Below are 24,858 nucleotides of genomic sequence, written 5' to 3' on the forward strand. Positions count from 1 at the left end.
TGAGAGAGAGAGAGATGCTATCTCTTACATCAGTCTGAAGCCAAATTCCAATGTTTTTTAGATTGTAAGAGTTCAATCGAATGAAGTTGATCTGAGCTCACAGTGAGCATGCTCAGAGTTCACAGTAAGCATGGCAAGTTCACTGCCAGCCTTTAGGGAGGCTGATCCAAACAGGCTGAATTATTGCACAGATTGTAAGAAGTCAACTGCTGTGACACAGAGCAACCCAGAACAAGCTCTCTCCCCCAGCCGAAAACAGAAGCATTCACCAGATGAGTACAGAAAGATGGTGGCGAGAGTATTCTCTTCCACACATGTAACACGAACAGTTTGGGAGACATACTCACATTCTGGACACCTAGGATAAATAGAACTATAAAGTAAAAGAAAATAGAAACTTGTATAATTTTATTAAAAATAAAATCTGTAAATTTTCCCTCTAATGTGCTCACTTACATGTTTTTTATAAATAAATCTATATCTTTCAGATGCCTACTTGAACATATTAAAATAATATTGATAACATAAAACATACATGTAATATACCCACATACATATTTCTGTATAATCATGTATGTATATCTGAATGTATGTGTGTGTGCTTCCAATGGGCCCATCTTAATATATAACACTGAAGCCAAAACTATAAGAATCCACCTAATAATGAGAGAAACCATCTTTTCTGTAGTTCCTGTGGCCATTCTAGTACGGGAGGAAGACAAAAGCTACAGAGGGTTCAGGAACAACGCTCTGCGTGTCACTTAAACAGAAACACTGGTCCAGAGAGAAAAGAAGCACATCCCAGAGACATATGTGTGGGGCAAAATGTACTAAAAATAAATGCCTGACACAGATGCCAGTGAGTCATTCAGTACTGAACTGCACAAGCCACTGGAACAGCCTAAGCTGACAGAACAGCACCACTCGGCAGCCTGCGCGGGAAGGGGCTTTGCTAGCTCACAAAATTGAAGGGAGAAAAATCACCAGCCCCACGTCATCAAAAGAAAGGACTCCCAGGCTTCCTTGTCCAGAGGCACTCAGAGCCAACGCATGGCAGCCCCCTTTCCGTAGTACAGCCAAATGCCTCCAACCTTCCGAAGATATGGCTGCATAACAGCTCTTGGAGGCAGTTTCCTTGAGGAAGAGTGACAGTTGATATTATGCTTTAAAACTTCCCTGACCAGCTCAGTCTTGGTAGAAGAAATATTGTGGGGAGAAACACGGGCCACTCAGAAGGTATTTCTTAAGGATATATCTGCCTGGTAGGCAGAGACAATAAAGAGTTTGGGAGCAGAATTATTGGTCCTACATGGGTTTTTGTTTTGTTTTGTTTTGGGTTTATTTTTTTAGTGTGTACGTGTGCGTGTGCGTGTGCGTGTGTGTGTGTGTGTGTTTGTGTGTGTGTGGTTGTGTGTGTGTGGTTTTGTGTGTGTGTGGTTGTGTGTGTATGTGTATGTGGTTGTGTGTGTGTGGTTGTGTGTGTGTGGTTGTGTATGTGTGTGTGTGGTTGTGTGTGTGTGGTTGTGTGTGTGTGGTTGTGTGTGTATATGTGTGTGTGGTTGTGTGTGTGTGGTTGTGTGTGTGTGGTTGTGTGTGTATATGTGTGTGTGGTTGTGTGTGTGTGGTTGTGTGTGTGTGTGGTTGTGTGTGTGTATGATTGTGTGTGTGTATGGTTGTGTGTGTGGTTGTGTGTGTATGTGTGTGTGTATGTGTGTGGTTGTGTGTATGTGTGTGTGGTTGTGTGTATGTGTGTGTATGTGTGTGTGGTTGTGTGTGTGTGGTTGTGTGTATGTGTCTGTGGTTGTATGTGTGTATGTGTGTGGCTGTGTGTGTGGTTGTGCATGTGTGTGTGGTTGTATGTGTGTATGTGTGTGGTTGTGTGTGTGGTTGTGTGGTTGTGTGTGTGGTTGTATGTGTGTATGTGTGTGGTTGTGTGTGTGTGTGGTTGTATGTGTGTGTGTGTGTGTGTGTGTGTGTGTGTGTGTGTGTGTTTCTACCAGCAGCTCCAATAACATTCACAGAGCCCCTGGATATGCCAGCAATGCGCTGACCATTTTCTCTTCCCAAATCCTCAAAAGAAAGTTCTAGTGTTTGGCTGACTCACTTGTGCAGACATATTCTAGTACCTACACCAATTAGGAAAGCCAGGCACAAAAGGATTGTTTGATCCTCCAGAAACACAGTGGTACCACAGGGACCTGATGTGAAAATCCTGACTTGGAATTCTAACTCTAAGGCATCTGGAGTTTGTTCCTGCTTATAGGAAAATTACTCAAATTTTCTGACATAAGAAGGTTTATAATTATCTGGAAATAAAACCTGATCACATATGCATCATCTGTCCCCTAAGATGGTCTATGTTGGCATCTACTGGTTCTTTTTTTTTTTTTTTTAAGATTTATTTATTTATTATGTGTACAATGTTCTGCCTGCATGTATGTCTGCAGACCAGAAGAGGGCGCCAGATCTCATTACAGATGGTTGTGAGCCACCATGTGGTTGCTGGGAATTGAACTCAGGACCTCCGGAAGAGCAGTCAGTGCTCTTAACCTCTGAGCCATCTCTCCAGCCCGTGCTGGTTCTTGACTACCAGTGTGTTGGTGACTATCTTCATGCTCTGTCCCTATGTCCAGTCTTGTTCATATTTTTAGGCAGCTCACCCGGATGACATGAGGGAATGAAGGTCCCTTTTCCCTTCCTTTCACTGTAGGCTACAACCTCTCAAAAGCAACTACACTCTAAATGGTGGGGACACAAAAAATCAACAGAAATCCTGGGGGGGCTGTATTGGTGATGTATCTGATTCAAATATACTCTTGTCTGATCTGGTTGAAGACTGTAAGTCATCCCCCTTGCCCCCAAAAGGGGACCCTTGCCTGCCTTATCAATCTAGCTAGACACAAAAGCCATCTTCTGAAGCAAGGAAACCACCAGGATGTTCTTCTGTCCCATCCCCCATCGGTTTCCATTCCTAATACAAGCCAGTTCTCCTGATTTCCCACCTGACTCTGTCTCCTGGCTGGATTTGGTGCCAGTTCTGCTGATCATTCTAGGAACTGTGTGGCCTCTGTGTCTTATGCATCTTCTTATAAAAAGTAACCATTGTTAGCACACAATCCTCGTACATAATACGTTTGTGACATTCCTGTATATAAACAGCACATATTTTGGTCACTCTTGCCTTCTCTTTACCTCCCTTGTTCCCTTCCCTGCTCCTGATTTTCTCCTTCTTATAAAATAAACCCCTTCTTCCACAAATTGTCTTTCTAGATTCCACATGTAAGAGCAAATATGTGGTGTTTGTCTTTCTAAGGCCAACTTATTTGGTTCAACCCAGCAGTCTCTGACTTCATTCATTTCCTTGTGGACAACATAACCTTTTTATTTCTTTATGACTGACTAAATTGCCATTGTGTATATGTACTGTATTTTTCCAATCAATTCTTTTGTTGATGGGTGTCTAGGCTGGATCTGTGTTTTGACTATTGGGAATAGTTTAGTAGTAAAACTGTGTACATGTATGGCTGTACAGGTATCTCGTGACACACTGACTTAGAGTCCTCCTGGGATGGTTGGATCATGTGGTAGTTACACTTTTAGTTTTCGTGGCCCCTTCACACTGATTTCCACAGAATCTGGTCTATTTTTACTGATGCACTGTGGAGAGTATCATTCCCAGCATGTTCTACCTCAGAACCACCCATTCTGCAACCCGGTCTTAGAAACCCGGCACTCTAAACCCATGAAGCTTTAGAGTTCCAGAGTGCTGGCTCATTACCATTCAAAGGTCTCCATGCTAGCACACAGGACAGTATCTGTCTCTCAGAAATCACCCATTAAAGACTATGGAATGAATAAATCACTATAATCCAATGTTGATTGCAACACATGCCTTCTACAACAGAAAATGATCATTTTCACTCTCATTTCCTCTAGGAAAGAATGAACATCAATCCATTTAGACCCTGAAAACTGCAGTATACCACCCCACCTGTGTTAATCAGTATTGTGACTCTGTATGCTCCCCCTGCTCACGATGTGCATGTAATACTGAACTAATGTCCACAGAAGTTGTGTCTTAGGCACGTGACAAAGCATTATCTAATAACCTGATTTATACATTCCCAGTAAACAAAGTCATGAGAAAAAGCCAAGTAGTTCTTCATCTTCAAGCACTCACAGACTTAAAATTAAAAGACTATCACTCCAGAATTACATAGCATACATGTTGGTAAGTAATATACTGGCTGATGGTGCTCTTTGAGGGGAAGGCTCAACAAAAGCTCTATGGAGTCCAAACATACTTAGTGTAGATTCTTCTATCCCACACCATGTCCTGAAGATCTCTCCCCAAGACCCAGAGGCCTTTCTGCCCAGTGTCTTTCTGGCCACTCCATCCTTCCTTTGCCCATGGTCGCCATCTCCATGTACACACATGAGCCTTTAAGAAAACATTTGGGACTGTAATGAAGTGGGGCAAATCCCTGAAGATCGGTGTTGAGTCTCAAGAATACTGGTTGGGTTCCTGTTTAACCAAGAAAGCATAGTGTTCTTTGAGTCCCAGTTTCCCTGCTTGCTGTATTAAATGAGACAAACACGAAGTTGCTTTTCCAAAAGAATGAAACTCTGACATCATGTAAGGTCCATTACTGTTAGTCCCTAAGCTGCACTCCGTGCCCAGGCTTCTGTCTATACACAATGCTACAGAGCAACAGGACAACCAAAGCTACAGAGCAACAGGACAACCAGTCTTTGCAAACGCCTTCAGATACTCCCTACTGAGGATCTCTCCATCCTGCTGCTGTTGGCCCCCAGCCTCCCTGCTCAGCACTGGAAACTATGGCATCCCACATGGACCTCTCTGCAGCCTGGCTGTACTAGTCATTCCCTTGTGCTTTGTCTACTTCTGCCCTTCCTGGGGGTACCTTGGAAAGTTCAAATGTGTGCTCTTCAAGAATGGGCTTCCCAGACAAAGAACACTCCTCTAATTTCCTAAGTTGATGCTGACCTAATCCTATGATTAATATCCAGGACTTCATTTTCTGAACCATTTTTGCTACACAAAACATGTTGTGATGGCCTCACTGAGAAATTACAACTCCTACACAGTTAGGGAATACTTCTCATAGTATTTAGAAGTCCTTGCTCTCTTTGCACAGTGCTTTTCATGTAGAGGGTTCACTCAAGATTAAAACTCAGTGAGGGCTTCTAAGGCATAAAAAGATAAGAAGGAAAATGGGGGGAAATTCACTGTTTTCAAGAGACAGTCCCACCTGTTTTGTTGTTTGGTTTTTACTGTAGTTTCTGAGCTGGCTGGGAACTAGCACACAAAGGGTTAAGCTAGATTTCACCAGCCACTGCAGCTGTTTGTGGAGGAGTTCAAGGACATTATAAGATTAGCAGAGGAGGTCTTTGAAGTCTGTGCTAGTCTGGGAATTCCCCAGTCCCCCTCCTCCTCTTCTGTAGCACCCACTCCTTACTTTCCAGAATTAAATATGTAGCTGTGGAATTGTGTAGGTAGATAATGGTGGGCACTTCTGAGTAGTGTATGACCAGAGGTCCTTACTGAGCGTTCTGTGCTCTACCTCAAGTGTAGACCATTCTCATCAGCCCAAAAGACTCCCTGTATCCCTATGGCCAGCACAGCTAAAAGCAAAGCAGGGACCAAACAAGGAGCCATAGGTTGGCTTGGTCCTACAGTTGTCTCCCCGGACATCAGTTATTGAAGCAAGTCATCTTTTTCATATCTACTTTGGATCATATCCAGATAGATGTTGACCAAGCTGCTCCCCACAAGTGACTAGAAGTATTTTTGAGAGGTTCCTGGTCTAACTGCTATTAAGCTTGGTTTAAATTAAATCATTGTTTAATGACATAATTCATGATTATTTAAATATTAAGGAATGCAAGAGCCAAATACTCCTTTATAGCATCCGTGGTACCATGAACTTCAGAACATTGATAGACATATTTTCTATGCATAGTTATTATCCAGTTCTCCTTAGTTAGGAAAAGGCATGATAAAAATACTTCTGTCTTCTTAGCAGATAAACATGCCTGCACACCTGGCAAAGTATAATTGAGGAGGATCAGTTTACAGGGAAAATGCCTGATAATGAGAAATTTTCTTAAATCAAGGCAGAATCACTCTTTACATAGAAAAACTTCAAATAGAACTGTAACCTGAAGCTATTCCCATGTAAGCATGCTTAATGGGCGATGAAATCTGCACATTAAAAGAAACTTGACTCCACGGGACATAATGGAGACTCTTTAAATACTAGGTGAAAATTTTTAAAAAATCATAAAACAACAGAGAAAATTGACTGCTGGTGTTCATTCCTTAGTGCCCATGCATTCTTTCCAAACCTAGAGAAAATATCAGTCCTTGCATAGATAGGCCTGTAGAGAACAGAGCCTATGCCGCTAGAGTTTCCTTCATCTGTTGAACGTTTCTTTGACTGACATGCTCCCTTCTCCCTAGACACAGCATAATGGTTCTCCAGGAGCCACTTATGGACTTAGCACCTTTGAAAGCTTTGCCTAAACACTTCACTAAAAGCAAACCACAAACAATACAGGATTAACGAAAGATAAAAGGCCCCTGCCATCCTCTCCTCCAGAATGACTACAATGTCTCCTGAATATGTCCAGCACCCATTTAATGAACTGCCCCTTCCAGACACTGAACCAGGCTCTGTCAATTCATTCCAAAGCAGACTAGGGAGCCCAGTCTCACAGCAAACTCCCTGACCCTCTGGCTCTACAGTCTTTCCTCCTCCACTTATGCAATGACCATCAATCAAGCCTTAGGCTCAGGAGCTGTTTGGTAGAGGCAGCCATTGGGATGGGCTCTAGAACACCGCTCCTTGATTGGTTGTGCTTTTCTGTAATGGTCTCCAACTACTGCAAAAAGACGTCTCCTTGACGAAGGATGGAAACTATGTTCATCTGTGAGTATATTTACATGCCTGTAACAATAATGAAACAATTGGCCATAAATTTTAGAGCAAGGAGGGCTATATGGGTAGGTTTGGATGGAGGAAAGAAAAGGGGAAATGATGTAATATTATAATCTCAAGAAATAAGTAATTTTTAACTTTTTTTAATTTATTCTTTGTGTCTTTCACATCATGCATCTGGATCCCACCCATCTCCTGTCCCCTTGAGTCTGCCTTCTGCCCCTGTAACCCCTCCCCAAATAAAACAAAATTTAAGATTAAAAAAAGATAATAATGGAAGAAAGAAAATCTTGTCATAGAAGCTACAGCATGACACAGTGAGTCATGCCGTAAACCCCTTTATCCGTAGATCTTTAAACGCAGGTTTTCATCTTAAGGAATCATTGGTCTGGGTCGAGGGCCCTGGTCTCTACTACACTATCGACACAGGACCCTCACTTGGACTCTTTCTGGACATCCTGTTGTTGTCCTGTATTGTGGAGATCCTGTAGCCCTGGGTCTGCAGAATCGCCCCCTCCCCCCCCCCACACACACACACCTGTGCTCCAGCAGATCACAGATGGAATGGATGTTGGGGTGGATCAACACTTACCCCTGATTGTGGGCCTGGGTAGGTGCTGGGTTGGCCAGCCCACCAGCTCTCCAGTGCTCACCACCAATGCTGAAAGCTAGTTCATCCCCTGTAGTGATGAGCAAGGGGTAGGGTCAGTTCTCCAGCTTTCACATCCTCAGGGGTGGTTCTCCCACACCTACTCCTTCAGAGGCAGCTGCACTGTGTTGCCCAGGCAAGGTTGAGGAGCCACTCTCCCAAGTGCTGCTGCTGCTGCTGAGGGACAGGGACAGCTCTCCCACTATTATGACCTCAAGGCCAGGTCTCCCACCTGAAGTATGGGGGGAATCTCTCCCCCCCCCCGCCCATGCCACCACATGACAGACGAGTAATGGGGACAGCTCTCCCTTGCTCACAGTTTTGGGGCTGGCTCACCTACTCCTCGACCTATAGGGTCAGCTCTACTGTGCTGCCCAGGAGAGGTGCAGGGTCTACTTTGCTGAGTGCTGCAGCTGGTAAGGGGATCAGCTCCATTGCCCACTACAGGTGGCAGAGGCAAGGGGTGGAGGGCACCTTTCCCTCACTCTCACCACCACATGGCCAATGAGGGGAGTGTGACGGACTGTCCCACTCTCACACCCTCATGGCTATCCCACTCATGCCTGTGCCATCAGAGTCAGTCTACTGTGCTGCCCAGGTGAGGAAGAAGGCTCACTTTGCTGAGTGCTACCGCTGGTGTGGGGAAGGGAAGGGTCAGCTCCCTTGTCTGTCACAGGCAATGAGAGGACGGGGTAAGCAGGTCATCTCTCACCCTCCCATGCCACTGCATGACAGACAGTAGTGAGGACAGCTCCCCCACACTCACAAATTAGGGGCTGTCTCACCTATACCTCTGCCAACAGAGGCGGCTCTGTTGTGCTCCCCAGGTGAGGTGCAGGGCCTGTTTTCCACAGTGTTGCAGCTGGTAGGGGGCAGGGGCAGCTCTCCTGCTCTTATGACCTCAGGGCCAGTTCTCCCACAAGCCTTGGGTATTGATGGGTGAAGATAAATAATATTTTTTTAATAAAGGCAAAACAGGAGCAGCCTTTGCCCTTGGGGATTTGAGATAATATGAACTCTCCTCTAGTATGTTGATATGACTACAAATCTTCTAACATCTACAAGTTTAAGATAAAAGAAGAAAGAGAATGTGGTCATGAGTTTCCATGCCAAAATGCAAGGCTCTTTTTTTTTTCTATTTCAGTTAAATTACAGGGCTCTAGACAATTATTTACATGAGCCACAAACCAGGTTTGCACATGCCTGATCATCTTTACCATGCTCATCACAGTTTTCTTGATTTCTTATAGAAAACAGAGTAATGTGTCATGATGGCTTCCTCAATATGCAGCTCAATGGATTTCAACCTTGCTGTACAATCAGATAACCTGAGATTAGACAAAGTATATTACAGAAGCCTTGGCCTTGACCACATAGTTTCTGATTTGTTAGTCTAAGTGAGAATTTAGACATTCTGTTTTCTGTTTTAACTGGCCAGGTTATTCTGATGTGAGAGGCAGAGTTAAAAATTCCCTCTCTGCAGGGAATTTACCTCTCTGCAATTGCATTATTCTTTTTGAACAGAAAGTCATGAACCTGAGAGAAAATAAAATGTGAATGCATGTTGTTGCCATAAATACTTAACAAATGTCTTAAATAAGACTGAAAAAAGTCCAAGAAAATTGATTCCATGGATCAATACCCTGCTTTAATGCGAACATGCCTCATCTTTTAAATATTGCACCTGTATTCAGTTCCTTTAAAGAAGACAACTTATACATTCATTATTAATATTTAGGACACTTGTGGGAAGGGCAAAGGTTAGACTCAAACTGCAAATTATTCATATGTTCTTGAAGTTTACAATTTAAAAATTCACTATGCCTTAGCTTTTCCTGTGCAACATGGGATGTTAAATTGAAAATTCAAGCCAGTGGATCCTCATTATTCACACACTTTAATTGTAAATTTACTTACCTGGCAAAATTTGTGACATCAAAGTCAATACTCCTGACATTCAAGCAGTCATTTGTGGATCTGGAGAATGGTAGAGTGTTGGAGTTGTCTCATGTCCTCATTAAAAGCAAACCAATGTTCTCCTCTTATATGATGAACACACTTTTTATTGGTGGTTTTACTGTTTTGAATAGCTCAATGTATATGGTATGTCTTATGGAGAAAATACAGGATTATAATAAGCTTCACTCATTTAGGTATAACTTGAAGTGTTGGTCCTTGTAAGCTCAATTATTTTAAATAATTAAAAATACATATTAAGTGAGATGTATTTAATGAAAAACATACATAAAACAAGATTAAGTATTGAAATGTTGGCCAAAATGTGGCCAATGGCTCACAAGAACTCAGCCTTGTGTTTCCACTACAAGTAGGAGCTCAGTGTTTACCAGCTCAGGTTTTGTGGTGACTTCATATAACATAACTACCATGAGCAGTGAGAGTCAGCTACATAGAGCAACCTACTTGTCTGGCACCCAATTCTTACTAAAAGATATACTCCTTGTGCATCATTAGGATTTTCACCTTAACATTGTGTCTTAGTCACTGTTCTATTGTTGTGAAGAGGCATTATGACCAAGGCAAATCATACAAAAGAATGCTTTTAATTGGGGACTTGCTTACAGTTTCAGAGGGTTAGTCCATTATCATCATATTGGGGAGCATGGTGGTATACATGGTGCTGGAGCAGTAGCTCAGAGCTTCATTCTGATCCACAAGAGGAGGGGGGAATGGGCCTACCTTGGGCTTTTGAAACCTCAAAGCCCACCCCCAGGGACACACCTCCTCCAGCAAGGCCACTCCCACTTCAATAAGGCCACACCTCCTAATCTATCCAAGCAGTTCACCAACTGCTGACTAAGCACGCAAATATATAAGCCATGGGGGCCATTCTCATTTAAACCACTACACATTGTTTTGGAAATAAGCTCAGACACCAATGAAAACATCAATTCTATTTGTGTTGAAGTTTTCACTATTCCTTTATCTGTGGGCACAGTTCCTTGAGAACTGAGCCCTCCGGAATGACCAGGTTTCCATAAAGCCTGTGAAGTTCTATATAGCAGAAAAATAGCTAGCACCTCTTTAGCAGTAAAGGGGCAGTCTGGGGCACCAACAACCACGTGGTTGCAAATCATTGCGTGTGACACCCATTAGTTACTCCTCAGTTTCTGTGATCATGCGCCATGGCCAATGCAATTTCTAGAAGAACGAGTTTATCTTGAATTATGGTTGTAGAGGAATAAGAGTGTTCATCATGGTAGAGAAATATGGCAGTCAGCAGCAGGCATGACTTCAGAGCAGGAAGCAATCGCTCACATACTTTACCATAAGCTAAGGCAGAAAGAGCAAACTGGAATCTCAAAGCCCACCTCCAGGGACACTGTTCCTCCAGCAAGGCTACATGGACCTCCTAACCTCACCCCCAAAACAGCACCAGCAACTGGGAAGCAAGTGTTCCAATTCCTGAGTCTATGGGGGACATTTCTCACTCAGACCACCACAGTTGCCATGTTCAAGTGGCAGTACTATTCTAAATATGCTCCCATGCACAGTTCGATGCGTGAAATCTCTGCAATGGTCCATAAGAGGGGGAAAGTGCGGAATTTCATTTTCCTTCCTATTGTAAAAGGCCAAAGGTAGAATTAAAATGTGATGCTAAAGTTCCTAGAGAAAACTGAGCACAAACAATAGCATCAAACCAACGGAGCAGCAAATTTTTAAACCCTAGTATGAAGATTTTAAAAGGGAAGCTGTTAAATCTCTCTCTGTTCTAAGTGCCTTAGTAATTAGGATTTCTGTAGAAAGAAGCAATAAGATCCCCCACGTGTCTGTAATTGTATGTACTTTAGCAGACTTTTATGATTTTCTTAAATTCATTTCCATCCTTTCTTAGTTTTTTCCAAGGGTGTTAAATATTATTAGTGTTGTCATGAACAGAATTCTTCCCATTTTAATTTTGAACTGGGGATTACAAGTATATGAGTGAGTTAATTTCTGCATCTTCTAATTTTCCTATTATGTTCATTTAGAATTCAACTCAAAGAGAGCACATATAAGTATGAGTGACGGTTCTGCTCCTTTTCAACATTTACACCTTAATTCAACCAACCCAAGTTAGCTTAGCATCTGAGCTAGGCTTTCTGTTGCTATGATGAAACACCATGACCAAAAGCAAGTTGGAGAGGAAAGGGTTTATTTGTCTTCCACTTCCACATTACTGTTCATCATCAAAGGAAGTCAGGACAGGAACTCAAACAGGACAGGAACCTGGAGGAAGGAGCTAATGCAGAGGCCATGGAGGGGTGCTGCTTATTGGCTTGCTCACCATGACTTGCTCAGCCTGCTTTCTTATAGCTCACAGAACCACTTGCCCAGGGTAGCAGGGGTGGCACTAGCCACAGTAATTATCTAAGTATTCCCACATCAATAGTCAATGAATTGACTGCATTTTCTCAATTGAAGCTCCCTCTTTGCAAATGACTCTGGTGTGTGTCAAGTTGATATAAAACTAGCCAGCATACTCAGACTAAAATTTTAAAGGAAATTATGTAGTGGCAGAGGACTTCGTTTCTTCATTATAATTTTAATGTACCATCTGTAGCCATATTGTAAGAATGGCATTGGTAGCTGAGTTTAGAAACTTCCATGACTTAAATGAAATGCTACTCTTTACTTAATATTTTAAACGCTTTTGAAAATTCAAAGATGTTAAATGTCACTCATATTTTAATCACCCCATCATCTGCATTGTATGTTGAGCAATGAATTTTAGATACTATTAATAAATATATTAAAGTACACTTGCTTTCTCAGATAGAACACGGTAATCTACATGGTCATAATACACATCATATATGTTTTTATTCTTAGATGCAGTAAATTTTTAATGGTAAATAACATTTCAGCAAGAAAGAAAACTTTCTATAAAATATGTATGTATGAATTATAAGATGCTTTTCAACTTCAAAACATAAAAAAATGTACATAGCTTAGAAATAAAGAAATAAGATAAAAGACTCTAGAACTTAAATCTCAAGCTTTTTGCAGTGGGGGCGGGACAAGGTTTTGTTGAGACAGGGTTTCTCTGTGTAACAGCTCTGGCTATTCTAGAAGTCACTTTGTGCACCAGGCTGGCTTTGAACTCACAGAGATTCTCCTGCCTTTATCTCCAAGTGCTGGGATTAAAGGCATGCTCCACCACCACCCAACTTGAAGCATGTGTTTTTAATTTTAGCAATGGTCTTCATGAATGACTCTGAACAAAGCCATTTTGCTCAGCTCCATGTTGGATTATAGCCACTGCCCCCCACATCCAACACACATGTCTGAAGGTGTGCACTAGCCCTTTCCAGCATCTGTTGCCATGTCTCCCACCATAGTTTACAGCATTGGTTAGACTCGGTCTATAAAGCAGTTAAGTTAAGCAAATTCTGTTTAAGAAGGAAAACATCCAACATCTCTGGATACAAACACACACAAAAACTTAGAATACAGTGGAATAAAAGACATACTTTTAGCTGACAAAACATAGGAATAAGTTCAGTAATATATCCACTAAATGTAATTATTATTATCATCATCATTATTATTATTTGTCTGTGTGTTACATGATGTGTGGCCACACATGCCACAGCATTCATGTGGAAGTCATAGGACAACTCTGTGGAGTAGATTCCTCTGTGTGTGTGTGTGTGTGTGTGTGTGTGTGTGTGTGTGTGTGTGTGTGTTAATGTGGATTCTGGGTATCAAATTTAAATTTAGGTGTTTAGGTTGCTAGGATTGCATAGGGAATGTTTTTACCTGCTGAGCCATACCTCCAGTCCCTACCAATAAATTTTACTTTCATTTTACAATTTTATCATTTTGTTTTTTAAATGCCAATTGAATATTTTAAATTAGAGAAAAAAATCTAATGGTGCAATGGGAAGATAAACACAATGGAACAGTAAGAAAGTTCTAAAAAATAGTAACAGATGACTCAATCACCATAAAAATGTATTTTTACAATAAACAGTTCAGTATTATCATATTTTATACAAATGAATTAATAAAATACGATAAAGAATCTAAAACAGCCAAATCTATTTAGAAAAGTTAGAACATGAAAAGTGTTATGCTAAAATCGGTGAAGAAACAGAAATTGTTCAGTTAAGTTATATCAGGAAGATGGGCCAGTCATCTACAAAATATTAAAGCTATAGACATTACAGATCGCTCTAGGAATCAAATATTCTTAGAACCTGAAAGGTTCAGAAGAATACACACAATCAAAGTATTTATGGAGTCCGTTTTATTTTTATTGTTTACAAATGGAGCAGATGAAGTCTTACAAGAACCTACTGACTTTTTTAAATGATCACAAAAATCAAAAGTTCCCGTGTTTCCTGGACCTTTGAGAAGTTAGTTGATGTGCGTGTCCTCTTCATGGCTCTGCACTCAACAGTCAATTGTTCTCAGCACTCTGACCGCTAAAGAGTCTGTATTCGCTGTCTCCCACTGCAAAAAGAAGCTTCTCTGATCATAGAAGACGGCAGGAGGATTCGTCCACAGAAATAAAACAGACACACTTAAAAGGCAACTTGACAGGCATACATGTCTATTTACCAAAACAACAGTAGTATCTTCTGTACTGGGGCCAATGCCTTCCTCAACCACAGGATTTTGACCAGGTTTACAGTACCAGGGCATGAATTCTCTCCCATGGAAAGGGGTTGGTTACCCATGTAACATTCTTGTTACTCTTGCACCAATGGGCATATCTTGAAGGAAGCTTCCGATGCAGTTCCAGCTTGTCTTTTCTCTACCCAACAAGCAAAGCATGTGGTATCATCAGCAATAGTGTACTAACACTTAGTCCTGGTGAGAAACCAAAAACACAAACTTTTTTTAAAATCTTAAACAATTAGGGCAGGGGTTCAATCCATTTGAACATGTTATATGTTCACAAAGTCAAAGGTAAATCTCTAAAACTTAAAAGGAGTACATAGTTACTAGTCAGTCAATTAAAAGGATTTATCGCCGGGCGGTGGTGGCGCATGCCTTTAATCCCAGCACTCGGGAGGCAGAGCCAGGCGGATCTCTGTGAGTTTGAGGCCAGCCTGGGCTACCAAGTGAGTTCCAGGAAAGGCGCAAAGCTACACAGAGAAACCCTGTCTCAAAAAACCAAAAAAAATAAAAAATAAAAATAATAAATAAAAGGATTTACCATAGATAAAAAGGAATTTATATGGAGTTACTCTATAATGGAGGGATAATACCCCAACTACACATCCTATGATAGCAGATAAAACCCTGGTACCAGAAATGGATTACATCTTTTTGAAATTTGGGCCATTGAGGCCCCTAACATTACAGGCTATTGCCAATGTGATTGGTTACCCTCCATAACTTGATGGTAATACTCCACATACTTATGCCATAGAACATGGAGATATCTGGTACTCAGCTGGTACTCAGCTTCATCCTTACTAGCTAGAGAATGTGCTAGAAAATGCTAAATTCAGAAACAGAGGAGAAAAATCATCAATTTCACCCAGATATGAATCCTGTGTGAGCAACAGCCACCTGCCTGGCAAGCTATCTGTCCACCGGTGCAATGGAGACGTGAACGTTATGGGAGTAGCCAACTTCCTTTTGGTTGGATTTGATGCCCACTCCATGAAGTGGAACCCATACCTGACTTCAATGAAGTCCAGAACTTGAGGTTTGATAAATAATGGGCCCTATGGAAAAGCCACTACAATCGTTCTGCTAAATGAACACAGCAATAAAAATGACTCCTAATGGCACATTGGTACATCCATAGATTCATGCATTGCTAAACTCTCAACATAGAAGCTCCTTCTTGCCCTAGATGGCAACTGAAAAAGAAAACTGCAACTAGTCAACGAGCAGAGAATAAGATACTTGGGAATGCTCATCCCTCAATGGGATGTCTATATAGTACCTCTCCCCTCAAGGCTCTGAGATCTAGGTAGAAGATGGAGCAGAAAGAGTGGAAGAGCCAAAGGTTGTAGATAACTTCAAGGAAACAGCATTTTCCAGATACAACAGGACAGATGTGCATAGGAACTCACAGAGACTATGTGTCTTAGGGTTTCTATTGCTATGATAAAACACCGTGACCGAAGCAGCTTGTGGAAGGAAAAGCTTATTTGGCTTGCATGTCACAGTTCATTGAGAGAAGCCAAGGCAGGAACTCAAACAGTGGAGGAATATGGAGGCAGGAGCTGATGCAGAGGCCATGGAGGGGTGCTGCTTCCTAGCCTGCTCCTCATGGCTTGCTCAGCCTGCTTTCTTATAGAAACCAAGATCACCAACAATACCACCCACAATACACTCGGCTTTCCCCCATCAATCACTGGTTAAAGAAATGTTCTATGGACCTGCCCACAGCCTGATCTTATGGAGACATTTTCTCAGTTGAGGTTCACTTCTCTCAAATAACTCTAGCCTGCATCAGGTTGATATAAAACTAGCCACACACTCTGACAGATAGCACAAGAGCTGCAGAAGCTCAAGCCAGACAAAATCTGAACTGGAGTTGGGGAGGTAGGCAGGAAGTCCCACCCTAAGGAAGTTCTACTCTTAGCTAAAGAGCTATTGACATTTGACCACTGCTGGGTGAGGGAGAGTCAGTTTTCTCCAATCGAGTGGCACTGAGTACATCAGCCACAGGGCAGGCGCCATGCCAGAGAGTAGTCGGCCAACATAAACTGAACTCCATGTTTTCATGTTGCTGTTCCTGTTGTTTTTAAAAAGAATATGTTTTAGGGCAGGTAGGAAGGTGAGGGACGGTCTGGAAAGACTTTGAAGAGAGGAAAAATAAAATAAAAATATATTTACATGGAACTATCAAAGAATAAGTAAAAGCATTTTTTTAAAGAAAACATTTGGCACAGATAAGCAGGGTTACTGTCTCCAGTTAACAAATAAGGGAAAAGAAACAGGTGAAATAATGTGCCCATGGTTATTCTTAAAAGGAACATATTTCTTGGAAAGTTAGAATAAATGCCTGGGAAAACTTAAAATGTGCACAAACAGGGGAAAGCCCAACAAATACATTATTGGCACTGAAGCAGTGTTACGGGCAGAAAGAACCAGAGAAGTCATGTGAAGTTAGAAAAGAGAAGGGTGGGGTATGCCAAACCACAGGCCCTTGCCTGAAGGATCCTCTCCTCTCTAGACGGACAGACAGACAGCAAACTAATGACAGGATCTGTTTGGATGGCGTTTATGAAGGTCTTGGAAATTTTTCGTTTTGGTGGGCCGTCTTTTATAATATATAAAATCTTGCCATATGAATCTCCTTTACCAGTTAAAACATTCGGTTTACTTAGAAGCTGGTTTTGGCATAGCAAGTGCTGTTTGTCTGTATCCAGAGTCATAACTCTCCAAGGATCCTGAAGACTGGGTGGCACTCTCTTTCTGTATATTTATTTGGACAGTTTAAAAGAACTTATCTTCACTGCAAACTTAGATCATTTGAAAAGTGAAGTTAACTGCTTTCATTACTTAAGCTAATCTTGAAATATAAAGAAACACACTCACCAAGAACTATCGTTGAGCAAATGAGCTGTTCGGGTCTGAGCACTCAGGCACAGGGACAGGCCCCTTTCCACACCTAATTTGCTTGCAAGAAACTAAGGAGAATGCAGGTCTTTCCCAACGACCTTTACATGTAGCTTTCACCCTCAGACATCCCTTTAAGGGCCTGGCAGCCATCCTTCCCTCTCCATTCAGAAATCTTTAGTGTGCCCTTCCTTGGGAAAACTGCTTCATACACAATGTACAAACACTGGACTTGACTCTATTTCTGAGTGAATGTCTCCTTCTCACATGTTTAACTCTCTCTTTCTCTCTCTCTCTCTCTCTCTCTCTCTCTCTCTCTCTCTCTCTCTCTCTCTCTCTCTCTCCTTGGACAGAAAAAGGAAATTAAAATTTATTATGATGAAAATCCTGATGATGTAATCTGTACTTAGCAGGCTGAGCTAAACTCTTTAAAATCTATTTTGGCGTTGACACTTGGGCGCTGCCCTGCTAACTCTACAGTCCTGGGGATTTTCTGGGTGAGGAGTGAAGCTATGGAAACTGGCAGTACCAGTGAAAAGCCCATTCCAGGAAGCACGCAGAGGGGTTTTGGCTGTGGGAAAATGGACACTCGGGAGGTAATAACGCTTGTGCGTCCATGGAGAATAATGATTGGTTTGTGTCCTGAGAAGGTGACGCTGGATCCCTTCATACAAAGCCAAATCACACTGACAGGTCACAGAGAGGTTTCACTCTAAACGTCAAAAGGGCAGGCAAGAGTCAAATTAGAAGCCATATCCCTTAAGACGTAGTGATGTCTTCTCACAGGCATTCACACAGAATTTTCTGTTACTCTTGTCCCACTTGGAGAATTAACCTGAACATCTTATGCAGATCACAGTTCAAATTGCTCAGTTGTTTTCAGGTATTCCTAAAAGCAGCAGTGAATTGAGAGCCCTTCTGAGCCCATCACTAAAAACTTCAGACAGGGCATGTAAATCCCAGGTACATATCTGACGTGCCTCACTGGAAGCAGAGCTAGAGCTAGTGTGGATGTATGTTAGACTGTGTCCAGGTCTGACTACCGTGCTTCTAACACGTGTGAAGAGCAATAAATCGCAGTTTTCCAGTATGCAAAGGTGAGATGGGACACTGCCACCCAACACTTAGAGTGGTGTCATGTTGGTACAGACATCCTTAGGAGTTACTAGTAACAGAAGATTGCCAATAACACATCTGTTTCTGAAATTAGCCCTTTTCAATGCATCACTAAAACCTAAAATTAGCCAGATCTTCATTAAATGGCACTCATCTGTTTCATCCACCAATAACAGTGTTGTAACATTAGAAAGGCCAGGATATTTTGTTATTAGTTCACTCTTTGGGCACCTTTCTTAGAATTTCTTTCCTCTCTCTTTATAATGAGTCCCAAATGTGTTGAAATACATTGCTACAACAATATTCACATAAGACAATTCTCCATAGTATACATATTTACCACACTTCTTAAATACCAGGTTCTTTTAAACCCTATATTTTAAACAAATGACATGGGTTAAATTCAATATGTATGCTTCGAGTACCAGAATACACCAACCTGGAGTAAATCTCAAAAGACTCCATGAAGCTGGCTGCATTACACCCAGATTGAGGCAATAGACTAAGGGGAGGTATGCATTAGACTTATTGCTTACAGAATAAATAAATCCTTTGGAACAATCAAAGTTACCAGTGGGAAATCAAGGATATATATTGGGGCATAGTGAATGGTTGAGATGAGACAACCCTGTGCTATGTGATGATCAGAAGTAGATTCAAATTCACATGGCTTGGGATGGCTGACTCCTGGCCAGCAACTCTTTATTCTGCCTCAATTCAGAGTCACTGGAAGTGACTTACCAATGCCGTATAGGTCTAAGACAGATCTCCGAAGTATCAGATTTAGGATTCTGCCATATTTCATTTTTGCAGTGTAATATGCTTAGGAGATTTGACAATGTTTATTTATTAACATACAGCAGACCTAACGGTGTCCAGAAACAAAACCCTGAAATTTAGGCTCCTGGATCATTAAAACCCAGAGCATAGGACAGTATAGTGTTTATAATTCTTTACCAACATTCTGGAAACAAAATCAATCCAAAGACTTCAGCTTGTTGTTGAATTCAGTTGAAAAACAACCATGGGAATTGCCAGCACATTCTAGGGGCCGGGAAGGGAGAAGACAAAGTTTGAAAATGCCTATCTCATTCAGAAAAATAAGGCAAATGGTGCAGTCCTTAAACTGATTTGACCAAGCTTTCTTGTTGTGAAATGAAAAGGGGGCAGCCCATAGACCCCCAGGCTATTAGGAAACCCACAATGCACCAGAACCCAAGCCTTTTGACCTATGTGTCCATTCTTGTTTTGCTGAATTATATTTTTTATCTTAACTACTTATATTTTTCTCATGGATAAAAATCCAGAAATGAGTGTTAGAGAAAATCTAAAGATGAATGACACCGGATATGTGAACAGAGCTTCACAGTGAAGCAGTTCTTACCCTTGACATTTTGTCATTGCACAAATCATCAGGTACTTACAGTGATTCCTATTCATTTTCCATGTTTATATATATACACACATAAAATGATACAACTTGCTTTAAAGTAGTAAGGCACCAATGATGTGCTCAAATCCACAGGGACAAGCCAGCCGCTTTGCTACCCTCCAATAGGAAGAGGCTAAAGAGGCTCAATCAAAAGGGTCTCAAGTTCAAGACCAATCAGGGCTATACCTATTTTGTGGGGGCTAAGTGTGTAGCTCAGTGGTAGAGTGCCTATCTAGCATGTTCAGGGCCCAGGTTGCACCCCCAGAAACACATGCATACACAATGACACCTAGAGGGATATTCTATTGTACTGAGTTATTTGAGAGGACCTCTTACCTGGGCTCTGGAGGAGTGATACATGTGTTTATAGGATATTTTGCAGGCTCCAATTACATGCGTCAGGAAACAGTCAGGATAGTAATTCTTTCTCCTAGGATGATTTTCTTCTGAAGACTTTTAAAGTTATTTTTAAATATGTGTATGTGTACCTGTATCTGTGTGTGGGTATGTGCATTTGAGAGCAGGTACCCACAGACACCAGAGGCATCATATCTCCCTGAAGGTGGAGTTACAGGTGGCTATGAACTGCCTGACAGGGGTCCTGGGAACTGAACTTGGGTCTTTCGCAAGAGCAATAAGCACTCTTAACTGCTGAGCCGTCTCTCCAGCCCGGTAGAATTTCTAAATTGAAAAAGGTGAAAAAAAAGAACTGTACTGTGGATGAACTAAACCATTTTCCACGGTTGCCATGCCCCTTGGTCCTGCTTCCTGACTCCCTAAGAGTCACTTGAGTCCTCACTTGAGCCACACCAGTCTGAGGTGACCAATGACTTCCCAGGACTGAACCAAGCAACTTATTGCAGAGCTCCCAGGCTCTCTCTGCGCAGTATCTTTCAAGTTGAGCCCATCTATCAATTCTGTGTTGGTCACCATAGTTCCACTCATGGGAAGGACAGATGGAAAGGCTGGGCACACTTCATAAGTGACCTCAGCAAGCACGGATGTACACAACTCCTGCTACAATTGCCATAAAGGAATTTACTTCTTGGCTTTGACTGAGGTGAGGAGAGCAGCCATTCTAAGGCTGGTGTTATTTGGAAGACCTTCCGTCGCATCTTTCCAAAATGCTTTGTACTACCTAATAATGTCTTTCTTTGTTCTATACACCGGATGCAATGCCATGCACACTCCTGTTGACTTGGTGAGCCTTATTATGTCACTTTCTTTTCCTCAAAGTCAAGATTGCTGCTTTGAGTGGGCGCAAGAAAAAACAGGAAGGGAAGTGTTGTCTGTTCTTGCAGCATTAGAGCATATCTTCAGTTCTTAGGGGTTCAAAGTCCTTGTGTTCCCATCCTTTCATTTCTTCCCTTTCCTCTCCTTAGTCGGGTGTTTGTTTTCTTTTCTGTATTTCCTTTGAACTCTTTAGGAAGCCAAAACAGCAGTCAGACAGAAGAACAAAACTAGAGAGTCCATTGAGCAGTCTTGGGCTGAGAAATTTGTTTTGTCTCTTTTTCCTTAAAGACATTTTTATTTCATGTGTATAAGTGTCTTTACATATGTATGCATGTGTACCACATACATGTCTGGTGGTCACAGAATTCAGAAGATGGCATTGGATTCCCTGGAGCTGGAGTAATAGGTGGTTATAAACCACCACATAGGTAAACCAAATTTAGGCCTTCTGCAAGAGCAGCAAGTACTCTTAACCACTGAGTCATCTCTCCAGGGTAATTTTTCTTTTTAAAAGAAATGTGAACACATTAGCATAGAAGAGCTGATCAGTTGCTCACCAGTACAGCCCAGTATATCCACAACAAACCCAGAGTTCTAGATTTCTCTCTATCCTTATACCGCACCCCCATCTCAATTCTTAAATTGCAAATATTGCTATTCTAAAATCGGGTGCTTCTCCATAGTGAATGTTCCCATGGCATTGGAAGTCAGACATCCTGTGTATTTCCAGGGAAATGGTCAGCCAGATGTTAGAGGAAATTTATAAGACACCTTTTCCTCAAACCTACAAAAAAGCCTTTGTCGACAAATTCCTGCTCAGACTTCCTGCCCAAGAATGTTTGCTTCCTCACCGCTGTAAGAGGAAACAAAAAATAGAACCACCTTCCTGCCTCAGGAAGTCGGGCCCAGACAAGTCTGTGTGCCGAGGCGAGGCCAGCATCCCATGAAAGCCTGTGAGAAAGAATCCACCGGTATTCTATTTAGGAACAGGTTGATGGACAGAATCATTGTGGCCTTGAAGGGATAACCCCGGCTCAGTCACCTCTCCCTTCATTGCCATTTAGGAGAACTGGGAGGGTTGCAGAGCACAGAACGCTTCAGAATGAGGGCAAGACTTCCTGGCCTCCCGGCATCTCTCCCTAACTGGAACTGTGCAGGGGATGCAAGAATAAGCCATGGCAATACATGTGTGCATCACTGAGTATGCAGACTATAGTGCTGAATTAAGCTCAGTTACTCTTAAGATTCTGCTTCTTCCTTCCATGACCAGTGTGAGGATTCCCCACACCTCTTCTTTTTCTCCATATTCTGTACATCCGGGATTTGTGCCTATCACATAAGCAACAAGAGAAGCACCTATATATTAATACAGTTTAAGAGAAAAATACTCTCTCAATTTGTTACCATCCTCATATCTCTTCTATGGTTTTATACATTCCTAAACAGATGGCAGCAGAGAAAAGCTCAGTTACCCCGAGAGATGTCTACACTGCTGTCCTGGGCGCTAGCCTAAGCCACATGAATGAGTTGTTTCCAGGAGATCCAGTCAGCGGCCTTATCTGAGGCCAGCTAGCTTTAGAGTCGGCATAAAGAGGCAGGTAGATTAGTCCTTCCTGTCTTTCCAGCCTTCCTGTCTTTCCAGCTGAAGCAACTGGAATTATGGACCACAAAAACTCCCCCTGTCACAGCCTATTCAAATTCCAGATCGACAGAATCTGTGAGCCCCCCCCCCCAAAAAAAAGCCACCAAATTATAGACTGATCAATTGTAAAGTGAGGACAGTTGGAACAGTGACAAGCCTGTGACTTGAGTTTCTGTAACAATAAACGGTCACATGGAGCAACATGCAAATGGTGTTCAAGGACAGGATGGTGAAGACCTGTGTGGGGCTGTATTATCCAGCATGTCAGGCCTCTCATTCCCTACAACGCTGCATAAAGAGGACTCAGCCTACTTGGGTAATAATAACACAAGATGGCTTAACAACAACATCAAGTTATACCCACAGCTTTGGCATGTGGGAAGTCCAGGGTTCAGGTGTTGGCTTGTTAGTGACTAGTGAAGGACCACTTCCTGGCTCATAGATGGCCATGTTCTGATGTGTCTCAGAAGGTCTGAGGGGCATCTCTAGGGACTTTTGATAGGAACACTAATCTCTTTTGTTTGGAGGTACCACTGCCATGACTCAGTGTCTTCTGAAGTCCCCACCTCCAAATTCCATCCTGGGTGTATCAGGCTTCAACAAGTCAACATTGGAGGAATGAAATCATGTAGTCTGCAGTGTTTGGGCAGCTTCCTGTAAAAGTCTGAGCGCTTTATAAGTTGTACATGGAGGGAATTCCCAAGGTCCCAGAGCTACATCCAGGCAACATCTAGGGAGGCTACTTCTCTTCCCAGACACTTACTCTTTGCAGAGATTTTTTTTTCCACTTAGAAAAAAAAAGTGTCTATTCTGTAAGGTTTTTCTCAAACCAGAAAAACTGTCTTTTCAATTGCTTTGAGACATGATTACTACAGTAGTTCAGCCACCGGGCATCTCTTTATCTCAGTGCTGAACTCCACTGACTTTAGTTCCCCTTTCGTGTACCTTGTAGCTAGAGTGAACTGTTAAAACAACAATCTAAAATACTGCATGACACTAACAGCTTTCAGACAACTTTGGTCAGTTTGTACTTTGTTGTTCTGTGAACAGCTAGTAGATAAACCAGTGAAAAATGTTAAGACACACAAACGTCTGACCTATTCCAACCTGTGCTTGCCAGCTAATTTCCACTCGGCCGTTTATAATGTACACAGGCTGGCAACACCTAGAGTATAAAGAGCTAGGTAATATATGGGCTCTCTTCTGCTCTGTGCTGCCTGCTCTGGCTTCATACACCTCAGAAATTACAAAATCAATGAGATAAAAGCCACATGCCATCCCGCTCTTTCTGTACTCTACTTACAGCCCAAGAGGCTGGGGTCACTTCAGCCCTCTGGAGATGCTCTGGCAGTCGGAAAGTGTCTCTTCTCACACTTGACTATCATAGTTCTTTGATCTTCAGAATGGATCCTCTCCCTACCCGTTCGTTCCAGCCTTGTTGTCTGCACCCCCACCGCATCCCAGGCTCTCCCTACTCTGGTTCCTGTTCGTGGAGCTTTGACTTTAGCGGCTCTTCGCACCACCATGGCTAACAGTCCTCCTTCCCTTCCTTCCACCCACATGCCATGCTCAGACCTTGCACTGGAGCAGAAATAAACGGTGGTGTGATTCTCCACTTACACTTCTCCTTGCCCTCTCCGTAACTCTTCTATAAAAAGAAAGGAAGAATCAAACATAGAAAAGCTGCTAAGTGTTGGGGTACCTCCAGAGCTCCCCTAATTGTTACTGTTTTGCTGCTCTTTTGTGCCCCTCCCCCAGTGTCTGGCTATTCAACTCAGACACTTCTGAAGAAGCGCTTTTGGGAAATCTTCCTGGCACTCTCACCCTCCTCCACACAGTAAAGCTTCACCCCTTCTTCAGAGCCCCTAACGTTTCTCACACATACTCCTTTGTCTTCCTGGCTGTAGCACTTAACGTGCATGGAGCTGTTCACAAGTTTCCATCTTATTCAGCCACAAGTTCCTGGAGGGAGACTGGTTCTGTTTTTCTCTGGGTCCGGAGTGCTGGACACAGTGCCTAGCATAGTTCACACGAGGACGCATGCTGGGAAGCCATTCAGCCACATGATGAGTGGTTACAATGCGAGGACAGTCCTCCCTAGTTTCTCATCCCTGATCTAGACTTCTCATGCCAGCTGCCAAGTCTCCCTTGACAATTAATAAGTAGACCTCCACCATCATCTTGCGTGGCTTCCATTCAGGACTCTAAGCACCCTGCTCTCTCAGCTCCGCCCCCTTTCCCTTCCACAGGCTGATCACACCTGTCTGTTCACACACATAGGTAAATTCCTCGA

The 24,858-nt window shown here is 42.3% G+C and overlaps 1 protein-coding gene and 1 long non-coding RNA gene across 15 annotated transcripts in view; one reads left to right on the plus strand and one right to left on the minus strand.

Moving 5' to 3' along the window:
• The window catches only part of LOC121828808 (uncharacterized), a 49,599-nt gene extending 41,828 nt beyond the window's left edge, over window positions 1–7,771 (minus strand). Inside the window, exon 1 of the long non-coding RNA XR_013050709.1 lies at window positions 7,555–7,771. This is a non-coding gene — a long non-coding RNA (uncharacterized LOC121828808). The remainder of the gene's footprint in view (window positions 1–7,554) is intronic.
• Window positions 1–24,858, plus strand: part of Sema6d (semaphorin 6D) — a 569,376-nt gene that overhangs the window by 434,010 nt on the left and 110,508 nt on the right. The gene's annotated exons all lie outside the window — the stretch shown is intronic.

The sequence above is a fragment of the Peromyscus maniculatus genome, chromosome 4 (assembly GCF_049852395.1).
Source record: "Peromyscus maniculatus bairdii isolate BWxNUB_F1_BW_parent chromosome 4, HU_Pman_BW_mat_3.1, whole genome shotgun sequence".
NCBI lineage: Eukaryota > Metazoa > Chordata > Mammalia > Rodentia > Cricetidae > Peromyscus > Peromyscus maniculatus.